At 39.7% G+C, this 24,956-nt stretch overlaps 1 protein-coding gene and 1 long non-coding RNA gene across 32 annotated transcripts in view; one reads left to right on the top strand and one right to left on the bottom strand.

Annotated features, from left to right (window-relative positions):
* Positions 1-24,956, bottom strand: part of SLC16A7 (solute carrier family 16 member 7) — a 212,630-nt gene that overhangs the window by 124,904 nt on the left and 62,770 nt on the right. For 2 of the 23 annotated variants that reach the window (XM_070052542.1, XM_070052541.1), the window contains exon 3: positions 17,658-17,708. The exons of 17 other annotated variants lie outside the window; for them this stretch is intronic. The gene's annotated coding sequence lies outside the window, so the exon portion shown is untranslated. Of the gene's footprint in view, positions 1-17,657; positions 18,713-21,816; positions 22,140-24,956 lie in introns of those variants that run through there. 4 more of the 23 variants (XM_070052554.1, XM_070052543.1, XM_070052553.1 and 1 more) reach the window with 4 other exon arrangements.
* The window catches only part of LOC103352257 (uncharacterized), a 59,298-nt gene that overhangs the window by 14,971 nt on the left and 19,371 nt on the right, over positions 1-24,956 (top strand). For 6 of the 9 annotated variants that reach the window (XR_011380123.1, XR_007914219.2, XR_007914218.2 and 3 more), the window contains 3 exons: positions 4,749-4,858; positions 19,771-19,988; positions 22,858-22,993. This is a non-coding gene — a long non-coding RNA (uncharacterized lncRNA). Of the gene's footprint in view, positions 1-4,748; positions 4,859-19,770; positions 19,989-22,857; positions 22,994-23,400; positions 23,477-24,956 lie in introns of all 9 variants that reach the window. The other 3 variants (XR_011380125.1, XR_007914222.2, XR_007914221.2) reach the window with 2 other exon arrangements.

Here is a 24,956-nt window from a genome sequence, read left to right as displayed (position 1 = left end):
TTCTTCAGCAGAATAGTATGTTTCTGGATATTTGTTCTATTAATACATTTTCTAACTTACATAAGTGTTACTCAAAATCTTTTATTTATCAATTTTATCTAAATTATTTAGAAATATACCCTAAACAATAACATTTCTGTGCCTAATTAGTAAATGAAAGTATATATATATATATATTCTCTTCATCCCCTCTATTTTTTACACTTTTGTTTCTTTTTTTATTGCAGTATACTTTAACTGTTAAAAATAAATTTAAAACATTAGAATAATTCAAAATATTCCTGTGGAGTCAGATAAAAATGATTTCTGATTTCTCTATTTTCCAGCAATTATAAGATCCATTAGTGGGGGATGTACCTAATTGTTTATGATTATTTTTCAAGTACATATGCTGTGCTTGACTGAATAACTGGTACTCAAAATCCAATAGCTACTATCAGATTTTTGTACGAGAAATAGTTTACTGTTAGGTATAATTTAAAAAAAACCAAGAACCACTTGACATGAAAAAAGGAAAGAGTAATAGCATGTCAGCATACTAAAGAAACAAACTGAAATTGTACTTTTTAGAAAATAAAACCTTAATTTAAAAGATAAATTTATTCAAAATGTTCATGACTTCAATATAATGGAAATTCAATTTTTTCATCCAATTAGCAAAACAGCAAAGTAAACATACTAAAAAAAATGAAGCAAGTTGTTTTTGTCTAGAAGCATAATAAATCAGAACCACACTCTGTCACACGTTAGTCACTGAGAACATCAATCTGTACAATGACTCTGCTGTCAACTTCAGGTTTGAGACTTAATCATCTCAAGAGTAAAAAAGCCAAGAGTCATATTTTCCACAAGAGACATTGGGTATACATATTCATGCTGTTACCCTCATAAATTCTCTGATAAATTGCTTGAAGGTCAATTGACAACGAAATAATAGAAATTTTAAATCTTGGACAGATTATGTGAAGGCAAATTTCATGAACAGTCACCATGTATTGTCATTTGCTTCTATATACAGAACCACTAGGAAAAATGAGCTAGCCTACAAAAACACGTAATAATACTGAAGTATACTTAAGAACAAACATGATATATAAGGCAGAAGCACTGAATAACATGAGAATATCTGCCCTCAGGTCATTTTTTCTAAAGGGCATTTTTAAAATGTGATATCAAAAGAAGCATAAATCATTAATGTATAATTCCCATACAAATTTATTATATCACAGATGATATTTGTTCACATCAGGGATGACTGCAAATTAGGCCCCAAATGATTCCTCCTCCTTCTATCTATTTAAATACACCTTTTGCATTTACTTTGGGGATTTACAATGTACCTGTGTCTATCCATCTTCTCAGGATCTCATAACAAAATATCATACCCTAGGTGGCTTAAACAACGGAAATTTATTTTCTTGCAGAGCTTGAGGCTAAAAGTCTGAGATCTGGGTACCAGTATGGTCGTGTTCTGGTGAGGGCTCTCTTTCATGCTCATCTGAGATACATTAAGCTCTTTGGTGTCTCTTCTTATGGGAGCATTGTCCTCATGACCTACTTCCCTCCTGAAGACACCGTTTCCAAATACCATCATATTGGGTGTTTGAGATTTTAGTGGCTATTGAATGAGATAATAGCAAACATGAAACAAGTTGGTACTTGGAAACTATTTGTGCATTTAAGCCTGTCCTCTCTTGCCAGAATCAAGGTTCTATTTGAACTCTTGTCACTGACACCTTATAAAGGAACTCAAGATAGGCTGCTGGATAATGAGAGACATGAGGTCGCCTTCCCTTACTTCACCTGTTGATCCAAACTCACTCAGTTAACAGTATGAGGACTGGTTGCTGAGGATAAGCCCCACTCCTCTTTGGGGCAGTTATAACTAAGTCATTATTTTAGAAGTCCCAGATGCTTCAGTGTGTATTAATATGATCTATCTTCTACACCACTGCATTCAGGCTAGTCTTTGAAATCTGAATGCCAACTGTATAGTCTTCCCAAATGTAACCCAATCTTGGAAGCATGATTTCTGTCTTGACTGCTGGTTTCACTCCAGTTCTCAATGGACTGGTGTCCTGACCTAAAGTCTTATCTTTCTTATTAGAACATAAACCCCTTGTTATATCTGCCACCATCTTCCTCTTTCTACCCTTATCACCTGATGTCTCTTACTTTAGTGAGCTAATGACACTGCACAGGATTCTGCGTTAACCTAAACAAAACTGTGAGTACTAGCAACAAATATAACACTAATGCCCTGATAGTAAAATATCAGCATGGTTCAGAGATTTCTGCTACTCTCTCCCTCTAGTGGGACCTTTCAAATATCAATATTATGAGGCAGATCTTTGGTCTAGTGATGAAGACCCTGGTGGGGTTGCCCACAACCCGCATCTAAGAGCCTGAGTTTGAGTCCTAGCTTCCTGTTCATGCATCCCTTGGGAGGCAACAAGTCATGGTTTAAATGGTTGGGTTCCTGCCAGTCACATGGAGACATGGATTGTGTTCCCAGCTCTTGGCTTCAGCCCAGCCCATTGCCATTCATTCAGGGAGTGAACCAACAGATGGGAGTACTCTCTCTCTCTCGGGCATGTGTGGGCATGCTCGCTCCTCTCAAATAAATAAATGAATTAAAATATAAAAAGAAAACAAATGTCAACACTAGTTACATATATACAAAGCTCCATGGACATTGTGGATATGTACTACCAGTAATCTTGAACTGTTCTGTTCTCAAAGTTCTGCCAGAGGAAGTATCCCTCACTCTATTATTTAATTCAAAAACAACTCCTGCATCACGGAAGTCCAGTGGGATAGCAACAGAGATATAATGATGGGAAAAGACAAAGCCTGTGCTTTCAAAGATTATACATTTTTTTTGGGGGGGGGAATAACAACAAATAAGGACAAGATTATAATTCTATGTGGCAGTTTTTCTCTTCTGAACAACTGAAAATAGAAAATTATTTTAGTGGCTACTTTCTTTTTTTTGCTTAAAGATTTTATTTATTCATTTGAGAGGTAGAGTTACAGACAGTGGGAGGGAGAGACAGAGAGAAAGGTCCTCTGTCTGCTGGCTTACTCCCCAAACAGCCGCAACGGTCAGAGCTGGGCCAATCTAAAGCCAGGGTCCAGGAGCTTCTTAAGGGTCTCCCACATGCGTGCAGGTGCCCAAGTGTTCGTGCCACCTTCCACTGTTTTCCCAGGCCATAACAGAGAGCTGAATCGGAAGAGGAGCTGCTGGTACTAGAACCAGTGGCCATATGGGATGCCCGTGTCACAGGCAGAGGATTAACCTGCCACAGCGCCGGCCCCAGTGGCTACTTTCTTCGTTCTCATAATGTCACATTAATATAAGACACCTCAGTGCACAGGAGCAAAGTTAATCCAGTATATACAACAGATGCCTTAGACACCTTAGGCCATAAACTTCTCATCAAACTGAAGTTAAAGAAAAGGAGTCTATAGTAATAACTATTGTATAAGGCTGGACAACTAAACCGGCCTGAGTTGACCATAAACACATTCTGGTCGAGTTTTAAATGAAGAGTATAATGAAGTTAAGTGACAAGAAAAGTGTAACATGAGCCAACAAGAGTGTGCAGGAACTTGCAACACTTTGTGGGAAAATAAGTTTATGGACAGGCACTTTGTGCAGCAGTGAAGAGGCCACCTGGGACTCCGGCATTCCAAGTCAGTGTCTGAGTTTGAGTCCTGGCTCTGCTTTCAATTCCAGCTTCCTGCTAGCACACACATTGGGAAACAGAAGATGATGGCTCAAGTATTTGCTATCCCATGTGGGAGACATAAATTGAGTTCTCAGCTCTTGCCTGTGGCCTGGCTTAAGTCAGATGGAATGAACCAGTGGATGAAACAGTCCTCTCGCTCGCTCTCTCTCTCAAATGAAATGAAAATAGCAAAATAGCAAGATTCTGTGGTACTTTTTTTTAAAGATTTGTTTATGTATTTGTTTGTTTCAAAGGCAGCATGACAGAGACAGGGAGAAACAAAGGAAGAGCGATCATCCGTCTACTCATTCACTCTCCAAATGGCAGCAACAACCATTTCTGGGTCAGGCCAAAGCCAAGAGCCAGGAATTCCATCCTGGTCTCCCAAGTTGATGACAGCAGCCCAAGTACTTGCACCATCTTCCACTGCCTTCCCAAGCACATTAGCAGGAACCTGAATTAGAAGCAAAGAAGCGGGCCGGCGCCACGGCTCACTAGGCTAATCCTCCACCTGTGGCACTGGCACACCGGGTTCTAGTCCCGGTTGGGGCGCCGGATTCTGTCCCGGTTGCCCCTCTTCCAGGTCAGCTCTCTGCTGTGGCCCGGGAAGGCAGTGGAGGATGGCCCAAGTCCTTGGGCCCTGCACCCACATGGGAGACAAGGAGAAGCACCTGGCTCCTGGCTTCGGATCAGCACAGTGCACCAGCCACAGTGCGCCGGCTACGGTGGCCATTGGAGGGTGAACCAACGGCAAAGGAAGACCTTTCTCTCTGTCTCTCTCTCTCACTGTCCACTCTGCCTGTCAAAAAAAAAAAAAAAAGAAATGAAAATAAAAATTTTTTAAAATAATAAAAAATAAGACTTTTGGTACAAACATTTTTTGAAATTCAGGAGTAGCTTTTACACAATACACTTTTTTCATGAAATGTCTGAATACCATTCATATTTGCAAAAGTACCTGGCAAGAAATGGTGAAATCCTTGAAGAACTAACAGTAAAATCAATTCTCTTTTCCAGTTAGACAGCCAGTGATGCTCCAATGAATCCCAGAAAAGTCAACTGAAGTCACTTAGAAAAACTAACACAGAGAATGAAACACATGGATTCATCTTTATAAAGCTGTTCTGGTACTAAGTCCAAAGTTTTAAATAAGAAATAAGTATTACGATTTTTTTCATTGTTGCCAGTGTCTTCACGGGTTATGATGTCATTACTACTCATATGGTTTATAATTATTCCAAGGAGAAGAAAATGTGTTAATTAAATGTTAATGTAAAATATTTTATTGCTAGCAAAAATTAAATATATTAAGGATTACCAATAGACCTCCCTCCAAAATAAAATCCAGCAGCTATTTAATCTGCAAGTGACACATTGATTCAACCTAGAAAGTTAGGGCTTAATTTTGTTGAAAGATCATGGGATTCTCACCTTCAGTATTTATTCTGTCTCTGTTGCTGACATGGTCTAACTGGTATAATTCAGAACTAGCCTCAGAAACAACCAAATCTATTTGTCAGTTACTCTGTCAGAAAGAACAGCTCAGTATTAATCATGCCAAATCCAACTCCTCATCTTTTGCAAATGTTCTTTTACACCCGTGTGTAAAATGCTAAACATTCTATCCATCAGGTTAGATTCATTATATGTGGGAGCATTATGTTGCAAAATCATCCTGATATGCTTACTACACTGCTCAAAATTCAAAATTTTCTAAGAGCCTTGTAAATTATTTTACTATGGAGATAATAGAAATGGAAACTCCTGCCTATAAAATATCTTAAGCCAAAGTCACTCTTTTATGCTTTATAGTGTAGGGTTTCATGGCTGCATTAAAGCTTTGGTTCAAATAGCTGACTAGATCCAAAAGTGAATTTGAACTGAAGCTCTTGGACTAATATAAAGTGTACTTGCAGAACTCTCTTGGTAAGGATATAAATAAAACTCTCTGATTTTCATGTGGGAATGTCATCTTTGCATCCCACACAATTGAAATTCAAAGCAGATCCATCATAGTGTGTGATAGGCAATATGGAACTGTCAACCACTTCCTATTTATTTGCTATCAAACCTATGCCATAGTAAGCCAACACATCAAGATACGTCAAAAATTTGGATAAAACTCCTCTGCTGCAAGCACATGGTGCTCAAAAATAAAATCTGAAAAGAAAACCAAATTAAAGAACTAACTAAAATGACAATAAAATAACAACAAAAAACAAGAAACAACCCCACTGCCCAGAAAGAGAGCAGCGGCACTGCAGTGAAACAATGTGCCAGCTGGCCTCTGGGTCTGCAGCACTGAGTGAGACAGAAGTTCACGCTCCACGTGGCAGGGGGGACTCCAAGTGCTCCATGGAAGATGGGAGATGAGAAAGTCCGTCTTTCTGACGAAAGCCTGGTGCTGCTCTGGGTCTGCTTTCCACATCCTCAACCCCTCCTGAATGGAGGAAGCAAAAAAGAACCTGCTGCCCAGCTACCTACACGACGAAACTTTCTTTACAGTACAGCCAAGGGGACACAGGCAGAAGAACTTTGCAACAAAACTGAATGAAGCTAGTCTGGGGCTGAAAGCCTTGATTTCCAAATCTTCCAAAGAGGGACAGGACGCAGAGCAATGGAAACTCTTCAGAGCTTCAAGCTGGGTCTACGTTATTTTACTATCATCCACGTCTCTCAGGTATATGCATTCGTACAAGAGAAGAAATGTAAAGGAATGATTATAACAGCACAATATATAAGAGTTGAAAAGAGAACCCTTTTAAACATACATCAATAGGAGAATGAAGTGCACCTGTTCATAGAATGTAATATACAGGAGTTAAAGTGAATGAGCTACAGCTTTATGCCAGCCGTGTCGTTTTAAACGTATTATGGAACAAATGAAGCATGCACCTTTTTAAAAGGACTAATTCAGAATGATACCAATATATGAGGTCTGCTAACTCTTAAACCATCATAAAACACTATATAGTAACAGTATAAAATCACACAAGAATGGCAAACCTCAAATTCAGGAATAGAGATGCAGGTAGAGAGAAGATCTATAGAGGGACCTCTTGTTTGGATTCCCATGAATTTCACAAAAGGCTGAAAAGATTTTTGAAAATTTTATATGAGCAAAAACACTGCCAGCCTTCCTAAAAAGACCAGAGATAGGGGCACAGAGATTTGGCATAGCAGGTAAGATGCCACTTGAGATGCCCACACTCCTATCAGAGGATCTAGGTTCAAGTCCCGGCTCTGTTTCCAACTCCAGTTTTCTGCCAGTGTGTACTCTGGGAGGCAGCAGGTGATAGCTCAAGGATTTGGGCCTCCGCCACTCACCCCGGAGACCCAAACTGACTTCCAGGATCATGTATTTCGCCTACTCCAAGCAGGCCCAGCTATTGTTTGCAATTAGGAATGCACCAGCAAGATGTGAAATGTTTGTTTCTGTCTGTCTGTCTCTCTGTATTTCAAAAAAAATAAATATAATCTTGTTTTGCATTTTTTAGGAAAGGAAAGGAGGATGAAATGAAAGAATGGCTCTGAGGGAAGAACTGTGGTTACAGAGGGTTTGGGTAATGGGCCCTCTGTTCAAAATGCAGGGCTAGGGCCACCACCCAGGCTGAGCAGCACAGTTGATGCCCAGGGCTAAAGAGGTGGGACCACCACAGCAGGCCCAAAACACAGAGCACAGAACTACGCAGAATTATCTTCAAGCCTTACAACCTAGTGGAATTTGTCCTGAGAAGTTGTGAGCCTACTATGTACCATCTTTTTGTCCCTCTAATCTGTCGCTTTTGGAATAAGAATGTCTTTTCTGTATCTATCCCACCATGGTACCTTGAAAATAGATGAATTGTGTTCTAAGTTTCACAAATCCAAAGACGGAGAGAAATTTTTCCCCATACTGGACTATATCCCAAGTCTCTCACCCATAACTAATTTACATAGAATTTGGACTCACAAGGGCCAGTGCTGTGGTGCAGTAGGTTAAGCCTCTGCCTGTGGCACCGGCATCCCATATGGGCGCCGGTTCATGTCCCAACTGCCCCACCCACTTTCAATCCAGCTCTCTGCTAATGGCCCAGGAAAGCAGAAGATGGCCCAAGTGCTTGGGCTCCTAGATCCACTTGCAAGACTTGGAAGAAGCTCCTGGCTCCTGGCTATGGATCAACCCAGCTCCAGCTCTTGCTGCCATTTGGGGAGTGAACCAGCAGATGGAAGACCTCTCTGTAACTCTGCTTCTCAAATAAATAAATAAATTTTTAAAAAAAGAATTTAAACTTACAGTCCTGTCAGGACACTTTAGGATATCGGGATCAGTTGGATGCATTTTGCACACTTAAATTTCAGAAGTCAAAAATCAGCTAACTATGGATTAAATTGTGCCTCTCAAAGAAAAAAAGGTATTTTGAAGCCTTACTCCCGGTCATTAACTCAAAACATGAAGCACAGAGTGGGCGGCAGGTGAAGATGGAGGTAGAGCCTACAGTGACACACACACCCAGGGAAGCTTGGGTCAACCAAAAGCTGCAAGAAGCAAGGAAGATGTCTCCTCCAGATCTCAAGATTTCAGTTTTCCAGGCTCCAAAATGGAAAGAGAAACAAATTCTGCTGCTTAAAGCCACCCAGTTGGTGGTATTTTACTATGGCAGAACTAGAAAGTGCTGGATAAAGATTTACGATCTATCAGGTAGTTTTCTTACACATAGTGACATGATTCTTACACTAATCAAGTGAGAGAAGCATTATCTTTACTGTCATATTCCCATTTGTAGCTCATTTAAGCAGTGACTCCCCAGAGTTGCATGTATTACCCATGATTTGCAAAGTATGGTAACTGTGCTACTGAGACTTTCAATACTACATTGTGTTCTCCAACGCTCCCACCCCTCCTAGTGCTGATGGCACTGCTACCTTCTGCATGTCTCCCTTTTAGATAAATGTGTGGGTCTATGTATGCGCTAACATTGATGGATAACTGCCAAAAAGCCTTGGTGAACTGTTTAGCAATCCATGAAGGATATCTAACGAAGAGCTAAAGGAACAAACTTTTGCTAGTAATTTGTCTTTTCAATAGGAAATTTTTTTTTTTTCTTTTTTTTTTTTTTTTAATCTTTTATTTAATGAATATAAATTTCCAAAGTACGTCTCATGGGTTACAATGGCTTTCCCCCCCATACCGTCCCTCCCACCCACCACCCTCCCCTTTCCCACTCCCTCTCCCCTTCCATTCACATCAAGATTCATTTTCGATTATCTTAGTATACAGAAGATCAGCTTAGTATACCTTAAGTAAGGATTTCAACAGTTTGTTCCCACACAGAAACATAAAGTGAAAAATAATAGATGATTTTTTTTTAAATGATGATGAAATCAGATCAGACCTATTGTCATGTTTAATCCCAGTGAGAGTCAAGTTGGGAATTGATAGTTTCTTTTCTTTTTTTTTTTTTTTTAACAGAAGATCAGTTTAGTGTACATTAAGTAAAGATTTCAACAGTTTGCACCCCCATAGAAACACAAAGTGAAATATACTGTTTGAGTACTCGTTATAGCATTAAGCCTCAGTGTACAGCACATTAAGGACAGAGATCCTACATGAGGAGTAAGTGCACAGTGACTCCTGTTGTTGACTTTACCAATTGACACTCCTGTTTATGGTATCAGTAATCTCCCTATGCACCAGTCATGAGTTTCCAAGGCTATGGAAGCCCCTTGAGTTCTCCGACTCTTATCTTGTTTAGACAAGGTCATAGTCAAAGTGGAGGTTCTCTCCTCCCTTCAGAGAAAGGCACCTCCCTCTTTGAAGACCTGTTCTTTCCACTGGGATCTCACTCACAGAGATCTTTTTGCCAGAGTGTCTTGGCTTTCCATGCCTGAAATACTCTCATGGGCTTTTCAGCCAGATCCGAGTGCCTTTAGGGCTGATTCTGAGGCCAGAGTGCTATTTAGGACATCTGCCATTCTATGAGTCTGCTGAGTATCTCACTTCCCATGTTGGATCACTCTCCCCTTTATTTATTCTATTGGTTAGTGTTAGCAGATACTAGACTTGTTTATGTGCTCCCTTTGACTCTTAGTCCTTTCATTATGATCAATTGTGAACTGAAATTGATCACTTGGAATAGTGAGATGGCATTGGCACATGCCACCTTGATGGGATTGAATTGGAATCCCCTAGTATGTTTCCAACTCTACCAATTGGGGCAAGTCAGCCCGAGCATGCCCCAAATTATACATCTCTTCCCTCTCTTATTCCCACTTTTATGTTTAACAGGGATCACATTTCAGTTAATTTTCAACACTTAAGAATAACTGTGTGATAATTACAGAATTAAACCAGTCATATTAAGTAGAACAGACAAAAAAAAAATACTATGAGGGATAATGTATTAAGTTGTCCATTAGCAGTCAGGGCTATGCTGATCAAGTCACCATTTCTCATAGTGTCCATTTCACTTCAGGAGGTTTCCTTTTTGGTGTGCAGTCAGTTGTCACCGATCAGGGAGAACATATGGTATTTGTCCCTTTGGGACTGGCTTACTTCACTCAGCATGATGTGTTCCAGATTCCTCCATTTTGTTGCAAATGACTGGATTTCGTTGTTTCTTACTGCGGTATAGTATTCTAAAGAATACATATCCCATAATTTCTTTATCCAGTCTACCGTTGATGGGCATTTAGGTTGGTTCCAGGTCTTGGCTATTGTGAATTGTGCTGCAATAAACATTAGGGTGCAGACCGCTTTTTTCTTTATCAATTTAAACTCCTTTGGGTAAATTCCAAGGAGTGGGATGGCTGGGTCGAATGGTAGGGTTATATTCAGGTTTCTGAGGAATCTCCAGACTGATTTCCATAGTGGCTTAACCAGTTTGCATTCCCACCAACAGTGGGTTAGTGTCCCTTTTTCCCCACATCCTCGCCAGCATCTGTTGTTGGTAGATTTCTGTATGTGAGCCATTCTAACCGGGGTGAGGTGAAACCTCATTGTGGTTTTGATTTGCATTTCCCTGATTGCTAGTGACCTTGAACATTTTTTCATGTGCCTGTTGGCCATTTGGATTTCCTCTTTTGAAAAATGTCTATTGAAGTCCTTGGCCCATCTCTTAAGTGGGTTGTTGGTTTTGTTTTTGTGGAGTTTCTTGATCTCTTTGTAGATTCTGGTTATTAACCCTTTATCTGTTGCATAGTTTGCAAATATTTTTTCCCATTCTGTCGGTTGTCTCTTCACTCTCCTGACTGTTTCTTTTGCAGTAAAGAAACTTCTCAATTTGATGCAATCCCAATAGTTGATTTTGGCTTTGACTGTCTGTGCCTCCCGGGTCTTTTCCAGAAATTCTTTGCCTGTGCCAATATCTTGAAGGGTTTCTCCAATGTTCTCTAATAACTTAATGGTGTCAGGACGTAGATTTAGGTCTTTAATCCACGTTGAGTGGATTTTTGTGTAAGGTGTAAGGTAGGGGTCTTGCTTCATGCTTCTGCACGTGGAAATCCAGTTTTCCCAGCACCATTTATTGAATAGACTGTCCTTGCTCCAGGAATTAGTTTTAGATCCTTGATCAAATATAAGTTGGCTGTAGATGTTTGGGTTGATTTCTGGTGTTTCAATTCTGTTCCATTGGTCTATCCATCTGTTTCTGTACCAGTACCATGCTGTTTTGATTACAACTGCCCTGTAGTATGTCCTGAAGTCTGGTATTGTGATGCCTCCGGCTTTGTTTTTGTTGTACAAGATTGCTTTAGCTATTCGAGGTCTCTTGTGCCTCCATATGAATTTCAGCATCATTTTTTCTAGATCTGCGAAGAATGTCTTTGGTATCTTGATTGGGATTGCATTGAATCTATAAATTGCTTTTGGGAGAATGGACATTTTGATGATGTTGATTCTTCCAATCCATGAGCATGGAAGATTTTTCCATTTTTTGGTATCCTCTTCTATTTCTTTCTTTAAGGTTTTGTAATTTTCATCGTAGAGATCTTTAACGTCCTTGGTTAAGTTTATTCCAAGGTATTTGATTGTTTTTGTAGCTATTGTGAATGGGATTGATCTTAGCAGTTCTTTCTCAGTCATGGCATTACTTGTGTATACAAAGGCTGTTGATTTTTGTGCATTGATTTTATATCCTGCCACTTTGCCAAACTCCTCTATGAGTTCCAATAGTCTCTTAGTAGAGTTCTTTGGATCCTCTAAGTACAGAATCATATCGTCTGCAAAGAGGGATAGTTTGACTTCTTCCTTCTTGATTTGTATTCCTTTGATTTCTTTTTCTTGTCTGATGGCTCTGGCTAAAACTTCCAGAACTATGTTAAATAGCAGTGGTGAGAGTGGGCATCCCTGCCTGGTGCCAGATTTCAGTGGAAATGCTTCCAACTTTTCCCCATTCAATAGGATGCTGGCTGTGGGTTTTTTATAAATTGCTTTGATTATATTGAGGAATGTTCCTTCTATACCCAATTTGCTTAGAGTTTTCATCATGAAAGGGTGTTGAATTTTATCAAATGCTTTCTCTGCATCAATTGAGATAATCATATGGTTTTTCTTCTGCAGTCTGTTAATGTGGTGAATCACATTGATTGATTTGCGAATGTTGAACCATCCCTGCATACCAGGGATGAATCCCACTTGGTCTGGGTGGATGATTTTCCTGATGTGTTGTTGTATTCTGTTGGCCAGAATTTTATTGAGGATTTTTGCATCTATGTTCATCAGGGATATTGGTCTGTAATTTTCTTTCAGTGCTGCATCTTTCTCTGGCTTAGGGATTAAGGTGATGCTGGCTTCATAGAAAGAATTTGGGAGGATTCCCTCTTCTTCGATTGTTCTGAATAGTTTGAGAAGAAATGGGATTAGTTCTTCTTTAAATGTCTGGTAGAATTCAGCAGTGAATCCATCTGGTCCTGGGCTTTTCTTTGTTGGGAGGGCCTTTATTACTGTTTCAATTTCTGTTTCAGTTATGGGTCTATTTAGGTTTTCGATGTCTTCCTGGTTCAATTTTGGTAGATTGCATGTGTCCAGGAATCTATCCATTTCTGATAGGTTTTCCTGTTTGCTGGCATACAGGTCCTTGTAGTAATTTCTGATGATTCTTTTTATTTCTGTGGTGTCTGTTGTTACGTTTCCTTTTTCATCTCTGATTTTATTGATTTGGGTCTTTTCTCTTCTTTTTTTAGTTAGTTGGGCCAATGGGGTGTCAATTTTGTTTATTTTTTCAAAAAACCAGCTTCTCGCTTGGCTGATTTTTTGTAATGTTTTTTTGGATTCAATCCTGTTAATTTCTTCTCTGGTTTTAATTATTTCTCTTCTCCTACTAGATTTGGGTTTGGTTTGCTGCAGTTTTTCTAGGTCCTTGAGGTGCGCTGAAAGCTCATTTATTTGGTACCTTTCCAATTTCTTGATATAGGCACCTATTGCTATAAATTTGCCTCTCAATACTGCTTTTGCTGTATCCCATAAGTTTTGATATGTTGTGTTGTTGTCTTCATTTACTTCCAGAAAGTTTTTGATTTCTCTTTTGATTTCTTGAATGACCCAGTGTTCATTCAGGAGCATGTTGTTCAGTCTCCATGTGTTTGCATACTTTCTGGGGTTTCCTGAGTTGCTAATTTCCAGCTTCATCCCGCTGTGGTCTGAGAAGCTGCATGGTATGATTCTAATTCTTTTAAATTTGCTGAGACTTGCTTTATGGCCTAGTATGTGATCAATCCTAGAGAAGGTTCCATGCGCTGCTGAGAAGAATGTGAAGTCTGTAGATGTAGGGTTGAAAGTTCTGTAGATATCTGTTAGATCCATTTGGGCAATAGTGTCAATTAAATCTGCTGTTTCCTTGTTGATCTTCTGTCCGGATGATCTGTCTATTTCTGAGAGTGGAGTATTGAAGTCCCCCAGTACTATTGTATTGGAATCTAAATCCCCCTTTAAGTCCCTTAACATATCTTTTAAATAGACCGGTGCCCTGTAATTAGGTGCATATACATTTATAATAGTTACATCTTCCTGTTGAATTGAACCCTTAATCATTATATAGTGTCCCTCTTTGTCTCTCTTAACAGTTTTTGTATTAAAGTTTATTTTGTCTGATATTAATATGGCTACACCTGCTTTTTTTTGGTTTCTGTTGGCATGGAATATCTTTTTCCAACCTTTCACTTTCAGTCTGCATGCCTCTTTGTTAGAGAGATGTGTTTCTTGTAGGCAACAAATAGTTGGGTTGTGTTCTGTGAGCCAGTCAGCTAAACGGTGTCTTTTAACTGAAGAATTCAGACCATTAATGTTCAATGTGACAATTGATACGTAGTGACTTTGCCCTGCCATTTTCCCGGAAATATTTTCTAGTATATGCTTTGAGCTTCCCATGCTCTTTTACTGGTAGGTGTTCTTCCTTTCCCTTCTTTCATATTGATGGCCGTGTTTCTGTGTTTCTGAGTGTAGCACATCTTTAAGTATCTTTTGCAGGGCCGGACGAGTGGCCACAAAGTCTTTCAATTTCTGTTTGCTATGAAAGGTCTTTATTTCACCTTCATTCACAAATGAGAGCTTGGCAGGATATAATATTCTGGGCTGGCAATTTTTCTCTCTTAGCACCTGTGCTATGTCTCGCCATTCCCTCCTAGCTTGTAGGGTTTCTGATGAGAAGTCAGCTGTGAGTCTGATTGGAGATCCTCTGAGAGTAATCTGACGTTTCTCTCTTGCACATTTTAGGATCTTTTCTTTATGTTTCACTGTGGTAAGTTTAATTACCACGTGTCGTGGTGAGGATCTCTTTTGGTCATGTTTATTGGGGGTTCTATGAGCTTCCTGTACTAGGATATCTCTGTCCTTCTCCAAACCTGGAAAGTTCTCTGCTAGTATCTCACTAAAAAGGCCTTCCAATCCTTTCTCTCTCTCCATGCCTTCAGGAACTCCTAGAACTCGAATGTTGGTTTTTTTAATAGTATCCTGTAGATTCCCAACAATATTTTTCAGGTTTCTAATTTCCTCTTCTTTTCTTTGGTTTGACTGTATGTTTTCCTGTGCTCTATCTTCTAAGTCCGATATTCTCTCTTCTGCTTCACCCATTCTGTTTTTAAGGCTTTCTAATGTGTTTGTCATTTGATCTATTGAGCTCTTCATTTCATTTTGATTTCTCTTGACTATTACACTTTCCTGTTCTACTAGTTTCTGAGTTTCATTTTGACTCTTCCTTAAAATTTCATTTTCACGAGAAAGATTTTCAATCTTGTCCATTAAGGATTTCTGTAGTTCAAGGATTTGCTTTTGAAAACTTCTAAATGTTCTTATCATAAATTTTTTGAAATCCGTATCTTGCATTTCTTCTATCTCATCATCTTCATACTCTTGGCTTGGGGTGTTTTGCTTATTTGGAGGCATCATAGTGTCGTCGTTGATCTTGCTCCCTCTATTTCTGTGTTTGTTACTCGGCATAGTTAATTCTTCTTGCGTCACTGTGCGCTTTTTTTTTTTCTTTCTTTTTTTTTTTTTTTATACTGTGTCCGTGTTAAGTGGACTGCCTGCTGTTGGAGGAGCCTTGGAGGCTTGAGATGGGTGGGGCCTGAGAGCTCTGCCTGGTTCTTCCAGGTTAAGGGTGTGCAAAGGTGACACCCTCAGGTTATGCGTGGTAAATCTCTCTCTTTTTATTTATTTATTTATTTTATTTATTCAGGGGGTAAGTAACACTGCAGGGCAGGGCTGTGCAGAATTGATGGTATTTAGCTTCCAGTCTTTGGCTCCTCTGGACTCCCACTGGGTTGCCTAGGCTACTGAATTGTAGTGACTCAGTTCCTTAACTCTCCCCCACTGATATGTAAATCCAAAGAGGAGGCCTGCTCTTTGTCTCTTGGGAATTCTTCAAGTCTTGCAGGCTTGTAACCTTTGCAAGGTTAGGGGGGAAGAGAAACCCCGAAGCTTTTTTTTTTTCCTTCTTTCCGGTAGTGAGTTTGCTGCACTTTCCGGCCCCCCTCTAGATTCTGACCCCCGTTTCCCCACCAATGTCTCGGGTTATTGAGCTCACCTCCCCTTCCAGCGCCGATGTGTGGACTCGGAGCCCTGAGCGTCTCAAGTCTCCCCGCTGTTTTCTGTGTGGCGTGCACTCTCCTTGGAGCACTGTCGCGCAGACCCTGGGGCTTCTGCGGCTGGGTCCCGCGACTTTGCTTCCGTGAGGTGGGCGACCTTGTTCTCCCAGTAGGTCGTCCGATTCACGCCTGCTCCATTCAGAAGGGTTTCCCCTGCAATTTTTGTTTGGTTCTATTTTCTGCGGCTACCGTAACTCCCCTTTTATTAAACTAAATTTTCCCGGACTATCGGTGCGCGCCCTCACTATTCCGCCATCTTGGCTCCGCCCCCTCAATAGGAAATTAAAAAGTAAGTGAACATCCAAGGGCCACAGAGAATTAAAACAGCACTTAGTTATTAATAGGTGCAAGCCAATTTCTGAATATGAGTATCTAGTTGAATCTACTAAAATATAAGAAATATGAATATACCCAACTTAAAAAAACACTAATAATTGTTAGGATCCCACATACATTTTTGATCATGTCAAATAACTGTTTTATCTTTAGGTTGTATATGAATATTTCAAGTTTAAAAAAGTTTCATTTTTATTCAAATACTTTGATTCTATACATATTTAAAATTTCCTTAAATATGAAACATTAGAATATTTAATGATCAAATTATGAACCTGTCAGCATAGCTTTAGTGTGTAACTGAAAGAGATCTGGCAAAACCCTCTTCTCTAGCTTTGAAAAATTCCTTTTGTAACAGAACTGAAATTTATCTAAACAAATCCAAATATAGACACAAAGGTGAGACTGTATAGAGCAAATTGATGACACAAATTTACCAAACCTAGGAATAAAGCATGACTTCCTTTTCAAATACAGCATGAATATTGACTTAATAAACCATTAACTCTATTTGTCATCCAATAAATAGAGACTTTGCTTCCAGTCTAGCACTCCTACTGACTGCTGTAACTTCTTCTCTCTGTTCCTCATTTACAAAATGTAATCATCTCCACCTTTAGTACCACAAAAACATGTAGCTTTTAATGTTTACTTGTCTTTGTTCTTTGAATATAAATCCAAACCAAACCAGTTTGCTTGTTTCTGCATACTTGCTGGATAAAGATTGCAATGCCCAGGAACTTTAGAAAGAAACCAAACTCTGTATATAAAATTATTTAAACTGTGACTTCAGTGACCTAAGCAATAAACCTGTATCTCTTTGTGAATTCAATGCAGAAAATGATTACTCTACAAATGTACAGAAAAGATGCTATTATGTTTAAAAGCCATATTTGTAGACTGTAAAGTTTAGTGTGTAATTCCTTTAATTACATCTACATCATACAGATAATATCACCTGAAATATAAACATAGAATAACTTCATAAATATGCCATCATACCATCCCAAACATATAGAGCTAAAATAATCTAAGTTCCAAAATAAAATCTAACATGTTTACTGTTTTTTTTTTCAGAAAATTACATAGAGAATTTATAAAATATACTGATTTAGATATGAAAAATGAGGATATTTTATATAACACTGAGTACAAATAAAATATTAGTGATTAAAGATTCAGTTTCATTTTTAAAATTTCAGTGTCAAAGAAAGTTTTAAAAATTTTCCTTACTAACTGAGACCCGGTAGACTAGGTAATGTACTGTATTATTTGAAATCACTGTGATTATAGAGCTTTCAGCCAGTAAAATTAAGAACCACAATAGTTAGTTTATAAAAGTATTTGAAAATCTCAATTCCATGATACCAGTACAAGCACAGAGTTCCTCACTAGCCTATATGCAGTACTCTTCAAAAATGAAATCTTTTCATCAGCTGACATTTAGAGAGCTTTTCGTTGCTCTTTCAATAAACTTGAACACAAAATCAAATGATGCAAAAGGAATAAAAATTAAAACCACATATCTACCTTCTAAAGTGTAGCCAAATGCGGGTACAATTCGTGTAATTTTAAAGTTACCTGAAAAGAGAGAGAATCCGAGTTTGCCACTTTCTCAGGGCTCAGAGCTGAGAACAGAGGCAATTGATTATTAACTTGTAGCCAGAAGCAAGCTTGCACACAAGTCTCCAGAGATTCTCTGCTTTGCCCTTTCCTCTCTCTTCTCTCAAATAGGGGAAAGGTAGCCCTCCTCTCTTCTGGAAGATCTTGTTTTGACATGCACAATTAGTTCATACTTTTCAGCATGTAAAGTTAGCTTGGCTTAAATTATATCCTGGGTCAAAGAAGGTGACCAAGTCTGCCAGTATGAACTGCTAAATTTAATCTCCTGATTCTCTGATGTTGATGTAGCCATATTTTCAAGTGCATTTTTCCATCATGTGAGTTAATATCATGAAGTACTATGCAATGCACATTAACATCAGTGAATCTTCACCAATCTGAGGCCAGGTAACTCTGAAAATTATGAATAATAATGAAGAAGCCAAGGTCATGTGTTGACTCCCTGGAAAGCCAGACGGTTTCATTCCTTTGCCTGATCACACATTATGTTAAGCTGTTCTGGAAATTCATGTTCTTTGTCACAAAGGGTCCCCAACCTAAGGAGGTGAGAGTGATTCTGATGGTAGCACAGCTGTGCATCTTGGTAGCTGAAAAAACTACAGTGACCTTTGGAGAAACAATGAGCCATCCATTATTATTGAAAGTTCTGTATACTCCAGGATGACATTTTGCCACACAATTTACACCTACTAACCTCACTCTAAAACATGTAAGATACACTATTATGATCAACACTTGAAACATGGGGGCACTGAAGCTCAGAATTTTGATTATCTATGTCAGGTCACAGAGCTAGAAAATACTGGGTCCTGGGTTCCAGTTCTAAGTTATCTGGATCCATGCCCCAAGTATCTCTTCATGATGAGCAAGCCAGCCTCCATGTAATCACTGGGTGAGGGGCATCTGACTTCCCATGGGAAAAATGCAATCATTTAGATCTGACATTCAAGCAATAGCCAAGCTCAAGATAGACTTCCCAAGGATTTTAATAGGATGCATTCTAAATACAAATCATGGTTACAATAACCAGGTAAAAACGTAAGTAACCTGCAAAAATTTCCTCTAATTATTTTAAGACTTATTTAATTGAAAGGTTTGGTGAACAGCAGAGAGAGAAAAATTTCTCCCATTCACTGGATCACTCCCCAAATGGCCATAACAGCCAGGGCTGAGTTAGGCAAAAGCCAAGAGCCAGGAACTCCATCCAGGTATTCCATATAGGTGGCAGGGGCCCAAGTACTCAGGCCATCTGCTGCCTTCCCAGACACACTAGCAGAAAACTGAACCCAAAGCACAAAGTAGCCAGGAGCAGCAGCTCAGCCTACTGTGCCACAACACCACCCCTTTCTCTATTTAATAAAACAAAGCAAATGCATTTGCATATGTGGGGTGGGTACTGTGGAACAGTGATTAAGCCACTGCTTGAGACACCTGTATTCCCACATCAGAGTGCCTGGGTTCGAGTCCTGGATCCTCCTCTTCCAATCCAGCTTCTTGCTATTGTGCATTCTGGGAGGCAACAGATGCTGGCTCAGGTTTTTGGGGCCCTGCCAGCCAGATGGGAGAAAATGAGGGGGAGCTGACTCCTGGATCTGGCTTGGCCCAGCCCTGGCTCTTGTGGGGAACTGGGGAGTGAATCAGCAGATGAGGACTTCTCTCTCTCTCTTTCTCTCTCTGAAAGTCTGCCTCTCACATAAATCAAACTAAAAAACAGAAGATATGTGGTATGTTTCTGTGTCTTCTAAAACTTCATGTTTCAAAACGAATATGAAATAAAGGCATAGGAAACCTTACCTCACACTAAATTAGACATACACAGAGTAATACAGTGAACAAACTGCACTATGGGTGTTAGAACTATGCAGTATATATATTGGACAAGCCAAAAAACAGACGAGATCTCCTCAAATGCATCTCTGTCCCAACAAAGCAGGGCACTCAGCTTGCGTCCAAGGGCAAAACCGCAACATTACAACAAATTTAGTTTAGAGATCTTAATTGGTTTCATTTTTTATTCTAGACCCAAGCAACATTTCATTCCTGAAACAGAATGAATGTTCTGGTGGGCTGAGCAGAAGAGGTTGGTTTTTTTAAACAGAAAAAGACTGAAAAAAGAAAAAAAAAAAAGAAGAAAACCACTCTCTCCATAAGATGGGGACAAGGAAACAGAACAACAGGAAGATAACTGATTGGTTCATGTCAAGTTACTCCAGGTTACTGTTCTGTATAAAGATTAAGGTAAGAGGGAACTTACTACCATGCCAACACAAACTGGCCTGTTCGGCTATTTGGTTATTTCTGTCTCCTGATTTCTCAGAAGGCCATATAAACAGTTTGGTTTTCCCTTGGTGATGTGGAACTTTAGCCTGAGTGACTCCATTTTGATTTTTTGGCTAAAACCGTTGGGGCTTGTGAAGGAACTTAGTCCAAAACAATAACATCCTGTAATTTTTAATGTGAGTAAGGTTCAGCATACCTATTTGGGTAAAATTACTGATATAATACAAATGATTGATTAATTAAAATACTTTATTTTGTAATCTATAGGTATACCTCAAAATTATTTTTTTAAAGGATAGAAAAATAAAATTTCCATGACTTATTTTGTTGTTGTTGTTGTTGTTTTTTGACAGGCAGAGTTAGTGAGAGAGACAGAGAGAAAGGTCTTCCTTCCGCTGGTTCACCCCCAAATGGCCACCACAGCCAGCGCGAGTCAGGTGCTTCCTCCTGGTCTCCCATGCAGGTACAGAGCCCAAGCACTTGGGCCATCCTCCACTGCCTTCCTGGGCCACAGCAGAGAGCTGGACTGGAAGAGGAGCAACCAGGACAGAATCCGGTGCCCTGACAGGACTAGAACCCCGCAGAGGATTAGCCTAGTGAGCTGCAGCGCCGGCCAACTTATTTTGTTTTACTAACTGCTTTACTATAATGAAAATATGACAGGAGGGGCCGGCACTGTGGCTTACTTGGTTAATCCTCTGCCTGCGGCACCGGCACCGCATATGGGCGCCAGGTTCTAGTCCTGGTTGCTCCTATTCCACTCCAGCTCTCTGCTGTGGCCCAGGAGGGCAGTGAAGGATGGCCTAAGTGCTTGGGCCCTGCACCTGCATGGAAGACCAGGGGGAAGCACCTGGCTCCTGGCTTAGGATCGGCACAGTGCCGGCTGTGGCAGCCATTAGGGGAGTGAACCAATGGAAGGAAGACCTTTCTCTCTCTCTCTCTCTCTCTCTCTGTCTATAACTCTACCTGTCAAATTAAAAAAAATATGACAGGAAAATTAGTTTTATCAAAGAAATGATTGTTAACTTTATTAAGTAAATATGTTATTAATTAGACCACAAATGCTAACCTTTAAAATCTCTGGTAAGTATAATTAACTTTTTATTTAGTGTTATTATAAGAAGCTCCAAAGCTAAATAAGAATAGAAATATAAAAATGCACTTAAGTTCGACATGTAAAAATTATGCTATAAAGAAAATGACTTTATAACATAAAATCTATAAGGATTTGAATTGGCAAGCATGTGCATAATTCCTTTTGTACTTATTTTGTATTATTTTTGTTATCGTTGTTTCAGTATTAAATCCTTAAAAACATACTATCCACTGACAGAAACAATGACCTGTTAAATTTACAGAGCATGTCACAAAAACCTCAGCTTACAAATTGCATATTTGCTTTCTATATGTGGAATTCACGTTTCTTTGCATATTACTACTAATAAATTATTTAACACTTTACATAAATATTTTTAACAAATCTACCAGAATTCAATTTTACCTATAAAAGCAAATTGTGGATTAGTGTTTGTTAAAAAAAAGGCAGCAACAACAAATTATATGTGCAATTTTTGTCACCCTTGATATCATAGCAAGACTTTCAAGAATTTGATTCATTTCTTTTTAGAAAAAATATATCTTAAGTAAAGCACATATAAATAGGGTAATTTAAGCTGAACAACTGCATTCTGTGGTATAGGAGACAACCACAGACAGCTGCATTTGCTCCAATGCAAACAGACCCGTTCACATAGCCCTGGGGAGAAAATGGCTGAAGGTGACTAACCTTTGCCAAGGTGACACATTCTCAAGGGGAGCACCACAAATAGGATCATGTGAAGAATGTTTTCAATCCCAGTTTCCAAAGGTCCTCAGGAACGTGGGGGCAAGAGAGAGGGGGCTGGTAGTCTTAGGAGGAAACCCCGATGAACAGCAAGTGTGCTCTTGGAACAGGTTATTAATTTCCACGTTTGAAACATGACAGTGAGTTCTTGGCAAAAGATTTGTTTGTAATGTTATTCCCAAGTTTCCTGCAGCATTTGCACATCTCCCTTGTGAGATTTCGTTGTTTTCACATTATGACTCAGGAGTAAAAACAAATGAAATGTGCAAAATTCAGGTTTTTCAACTGAATCAAAAGTGCAAGAAATTTTAAAGAACAGAATGCATAGGTATACATTTTTGATGGGAAACAGTAGTAAATTAGAGGATACAAAAATCAAATGTCTCAAAAACATGACTGAATCTTCTAGAATTCACTGCTTTTCTCAACTGAATGAAAATTTTTTCTTTCCTATTCTTTTCAAGAACAAGCACATGTTGACCAAGATAAAAACTAACCTAGTCAAGAACAAAGAATGACATTTATTTGGCGGTTAAATAAGATTGCAATTCAGGAGACACTGAATTCAAGCAGTCTTGAAGATAGGTTCTGAGATTCTACAAGACAGAGACTGTTTTGTAGCTTTATTAATAACATCTCTTGTTTGTCAAGACTTGTGATTGAGGGACTGGGCATTTGGCTTGGTGGTTAAGCTCGGGGCTGGGAATCCCTGCAATCCCATATAGGAGTGTTTAGGTTCAACAGCTGCCTCTGACTCCTGACTCCAGCTTCCTGCTAACACAGACCATGGTAATCACCCAGGTACAACTTAAGTATTTGAGTCCCTACCACCTTTGTGGTAGCCTTGAGTTGAATTCTGGGTACCCAGCTGTGGTCCAGCCCAGTCCCAGTCACTGCAGGCATTTGGGGAATGGACTAGCAGATGAAAGCTCTCTTTCTTTCTTCTCTCCTTGAAGTGAATTTTTCTTTAATTTCTTATTAAAGAATTATGAATGGTACAGCAAGGGTTTGCAAGAGAGGAGCAAGCAAGAGGGATGACTTCATGAACTGTTACAAAGACTGATGAAGTTTGTCCCAGAACTGCAGTTCAGCCCAGTTCAGAAAGTCAGCACACACTCAGGTGGGTATGTGAAGACAGCTAAGTTCAAAAGTTCAGCTCAGAAATTCACTGTGGTTGTACTTCAGTTCAAAAGTTTAACCCTGCATGTGTCTGAGACCTGCTTAACAAGGGTCTCCCAACTCCATTTTGAGTGCCTGAACCAATACTACTCCACTTTGATTATATTCCTTGAAAACAATAACCTTAATGTTCTTTAAGCATAGTGGCTCTGATTCTATTTTCTGAATTCTAGAATTATAATGGAGATCAAAATGAGCATATAGGAGAAAACAATCCAAGCTTATTACCTGAGTTAATTACACCCCAGTTGTATCTTTTTCTTTTTTTAAACTTGATAAGGATGAAAGAAAAAAAGTGGTCAAAATTGCACCTTACAATAATTCCTTTAAATCTTTAATATACCGCAGGAAAATATGATGGATGGGGAGGAGTGACCCTACACACAAATCACTACTGATATGGGGGAAACGGCAGGAAGATTAGGTAGGAATAGATAAGATGGAAGATTTCTTACAATATCTGCACTGCCCTGCACTGTCTTACATGCCTCCACTCCCTTACCTATCAATCCAATATGTGCATTTTCCAATGATACACTTGTGTCTCATCCAGGACCTGGAAGGAGGCAATGGTATCATGGCCATACAGAAGCTAAACTCCACGTGGAGGTTCCATGAAATTCCCAGATGACTCATGCACACTAAAATCCACCCAAACTTCACACCCCTATCCCTTTATTATTATTATTATTATTATTATTATTTGACAGGCAGAGTGGACAGTGAGAGAGAGAGAGAGACAGAGAGAAAGGTCTTCCTTTGCCGTTAGTTCACCCTCCAGCAGCCGCCACGGCCAGCGCGCTGCGGCCGGCGCACCGCGCTGATCTGATGGCAGGAGCCAGGCACTTATCCTGGTCTCCCATGGGGTGCAGGGCCCAAGCACCTGGGCCATCCTCCACTGCACTCCCAGGCCACAGCAGAGAGCTGGCCTGGAAGAGGGGCAACCGGGACAGAATCCGGCGCCCCGACCGGGACTAGAACCCTGTGTGCCGGTGCCGCAAGATGGAGGATTAGCCTAGTGAGCCTTCACGCTGGCTTACACCCCTATCCCTTAATGTGGATTGGTACAGGTGGAAGTAGCTCCTTGTTTCTTTTGGTTTCCTGCCCTTGCTGTTGTCTTCTCTGTCCTCCTCCCATGCTCTCTCCAGATAGGCAACTCCCTAGCCCACTCATGCCAGGTATCTCTCTTTGGAAAGTTGCTCTTGCTTGTGCACCTTACTTACGTCCCTGCTTTGAATTCATATGTCTGTGCAGGCAAGAACTTGGAATAAAAACCGAGATACACATTCCCATAACACTACCTTAAGGGATTCCTCCTTCTTGCTGACAACAGCAGCTCACTAATGGCGCAGGATATTGGAAGGTTGATTTGAGTTCTAGGAATATTTAGGGTGCTTTCTTCCTTGTCTGTTACCCAGTCAACAGTTATTCAGCCAATAAAAGAAACATGCAGAGAGAGAAAAGGCTTTTAAAATATCTTCCTAGCTCAGAATATTTGATTTGACTTAGCACCCTGCAATCACCCACAGCATACACTGTGGTCTCACAGCTCTCTATTAAATTCATCAACACTCTGCTACTGATTTAGCACAAATCCCAGAGTCATGTTTCCCACTCTCTACCACAGAATCAATCCTTATAGATTCCACTTCCTTAAGGACTCAAATTCAATTCCTTTCCGACATTCCAACATGCTCCATGTAACGTCAATACATTAAGTAGTCTCCCAATTGTTATCCTAGCAACCAACTCTACTCACATTCCACAAACATCTACCTATCACCCTATCCCTCACTTAAACCACACAAGAATACCAAGGAATCCCTTATAAAACACATTGTCATTAAGTATGTAGGTTCTATGTATTGCTACAACCAATACTATTGTAGGTGTTGTAATGTGCT

Source organism: Oryctolagus cuniculus, chromosome 11 (genome assembly GCF_964237555.1).
Source record: "Oryctolagus cuniculus chromosome 11, mOryCun1.1, whole genome shotgun sequence".
NCBI classification, from domain to species: Eukaryota; Metazoa; Chordata; class Mammalia; order Lagomorpha; family Leporidae; genus Oryctolagus; species Oryctolagus cuniculus.
Note: the sequence above shows the minus strand (reverse complement) of the source record. Positions and strands in the feature narration are given on the sequence as shown.